This window comes from Cebus imitator, unplaced genomic scaffold, assembly GCF_001604975.1.
Source record: "Cebus imitator isolate Cc_AM_T3 unplaced genomic scaffold, Cebus_imitator-1.0 Scaffold349, whole genome shotgun sequence".
Taxonomy (NCBI): domain Eukaryota; kingdom Metazoa; phylum Chordata; class Mammalia; order Primates; family Cebidae; genus Cebus; species Cebus imitator.
Window position 1 is genome coordinate 1,159,997 of NW_016107664.1, and position 2,677 is coordinate 1,162,673.

The following is a 2,677-nucleotide window of genomic DNA, read 5'->3' on the forward strand; positions in this document are numbered from 1 at the left end:
AGATGGAGTCGGTTAGGTCAGATCCCTTTCACTGTTGTAACTTTCTCACTGTTTTAGTTTTTGCAAGGGTGATTGCAGCTATTGGAGCCAGCTTTGAGCAAACAGCTGTGGATGAAGTGAGAGACAAATTGGGGTCACTGTGCAATCAGCAGAGACCATGGCAAGATACATTTTGTCATTTCAGTGAAAATTTGGCTCAAGGTTATTGTCCGAGATCAGTTGATAACTTATTTGTGGTTGTTCAGGAGTTTCAAGATTACTAGTTTAGAAAAACAAAGAAATTCTAAAGAATTTTGAAGACTTAGCTGGAAAACTCCCATTGTCAAACACTTTACTTAAGGGAAATTAAGGAAATTAATGTTGATTTTAAGGGGGAAAAAACCCAAAGCTCAAAAAGGTAATTGAGAATTCAGGTAAAGGGAAGGTTGATGATGGACAAGAAGTCTAAATAGATGAGAGAGATGTTAAGAGTTCATTCACTACAATGGTTTTGTTGTTGTTGTTGTTGTTTTGTTTTTTGAGATGGAGCACTGTTACCCAGGCTGGAGTGCAATGGCATGATCTTGGCTCAGTGCAACCTCCGCCTCCCAGGTTCAAGCAATTCTTCTGCCTCAGCCTCCCAAAGAGCCGGAATTACAAGTGCCTGCCACCTGGCTAATTTTTGTATTTTCAGTAGAGACGGGGTTTCACCATGTTGACCAGGCTGATCTTGAACTCCTGACCTCAGGTGATCTGCCTGCCTCGGCCTCCCAAAGTGCTGGGATTACAGGCATGAGCCACTTCGCTCTTGTCTCTCAGACTGTAGTGCAATGGCAGGATCTTGGCTCACTGCAACTTCCGCCTCCTGGGTTTAAACAATTCTCCTGCCTCAGTCTCCTGAGTAGCTGGGATTATAGGCACCCGCCACTACGCCCAGCCAACTTTTGTATTTTTCATACAGACAGGGTTTCATCATGTTGGCCAGGCTGATTTCCAATTCCTGACCTCAGGTGATTCACCTTCCTCGGCCTCCCAAAGTGCTGGGATTACAGGCATGAGCCACTGTGCCCGGCCACTCCAATGTTTTAGATTCACACATCTTAGATTATTGTGAAAATCCAGCCATCAAAGGAGGTAGCAGCATTAGTAGGTAATGATTTGGCATCTTGCAAAGATGAGACTGATGAAAGCAAAAAAGAAGAAACCAAGCTTCAGGTGTAAAGTTTAGAGTCATGTGCAACAGAGTAAGAGAGAAACATTGCTTTACCTCAAATGAGGCTGGAAGAGATTCTGTGGGTGACTTTCAAGACTATTTTAAGTGGAAGGCCAACACAAACAACTTTGATATTGCAATTCCTTTGAATATCTATGATGATGAAATCATTGTGGGCATTGCATTGACGAAAGTAAGTCTCCCCTGAAGACGTATCACACATTTTAGACCTATGAACTCTTTTGTACCTATCAACATTTTGGACCTATCAGCTCTTGCCCCTGGGATACCCAGCTTCTGTGGTCCTCTACCTTAGTTACAATAGTTGATCCAATGTGTGGAACAGGGGCAATACTAATAGAGGGGCTACTGAATGTGTTCATGTTTATCATACTGCTGGTGATAATAAACCCCCAGTTGTGAATAGAGCAGTAAACAACATTGCATCTTTATTGACCAAGAGTCAAATATAAAAAGGCTAACCATCTGGAAGCTTGCCCACAGATGCTGTTCAATGGGATATCTGCAATCTGCCATTGAGAACTGGCTCTGTGGATATTATTGTAGCAGATTAGCCATTTGGAAAAAGGGTGGATCCAAGAAGAGAAACTAGAACCTTCATCCAGCTTGCCTACAGGAGATGAGACGTGTCTGTGTACACCTATAACAGCTCATGCTGTACAGTGTACTCAGGATGTGAAATGCTTTACCAAAGCATTATCTGGCGTGTGCTGTGTATGGTGAAAAGTGGATACAGTTCGGGTGAACATTGGGGACCTTTGTGCTGCAGTTTGTATTTTGAAATGTATATCTCAAGCTTTTGTTCATCCTTTAGAACAAGATGGAGAAAGAGGAACTCTGGTAATGCAAAGATTGAAGATGACAAATATAGTACTTGTACTTCTCAACATGGGAAATATAAGCATGGAGAACTTGCTTTGAGGGCAATAATATTAACAAAAGTGCAGTCTGCACTCTTTAAACCCGTTCAAAGCTCTTCACCCTAGTTGGCAAAAGATGTGAATATAATGTAATGGAATTGAAAAAGTGTTATGAGAAAGCAGAGCTTTTCCTTGACACTGTTTTGCATTTTGGGCAATTAGTATTTTGCTTAAAATGCTTTTAAAGATGCCTAGTGAAAAACCTAGTAAAATGCTCTGAGAGTTGGGTGTAGAACATTTTGTTTTCAGGCTTAAAAATTTAAAAAAAAAATTATAGTTCTTAAAATATTACTGTTTTTAAATATTATGGTTTTTTGGGGGGGGATTATAGGTGTGAGCTATGGCACCTGACCTATTTTCAGGCTTTTTAGCCTGTTTTCCATTGGGCCAAGTGCAAAGATACTCTGGTCTAAAGGAAAGGCAAATAACATAATTACATCTTAGGCCACTTTCATTGCCTACGAATCTTTGCTATTCAGTTGTTCAAATTCTTTAACTCTACCTCAAGAAGTGAAGTATAACATTGTGAACAACGTTTGCCCCG

General features: G+C 40.8%; 1 pseudogene; it reads left to right on the forward strand.

Moving 5' to 3' along the window:
* Window positions 1-1,064: 1,064 nt before the first annotated feature.
* LOC108287623 lies at window positions 1,065-2,390 on the forward strand (annotated as a pseudogene).
* The last annotated feature ends 287 nt before the right edge of the window (window positions 2,391-2,677 follow it).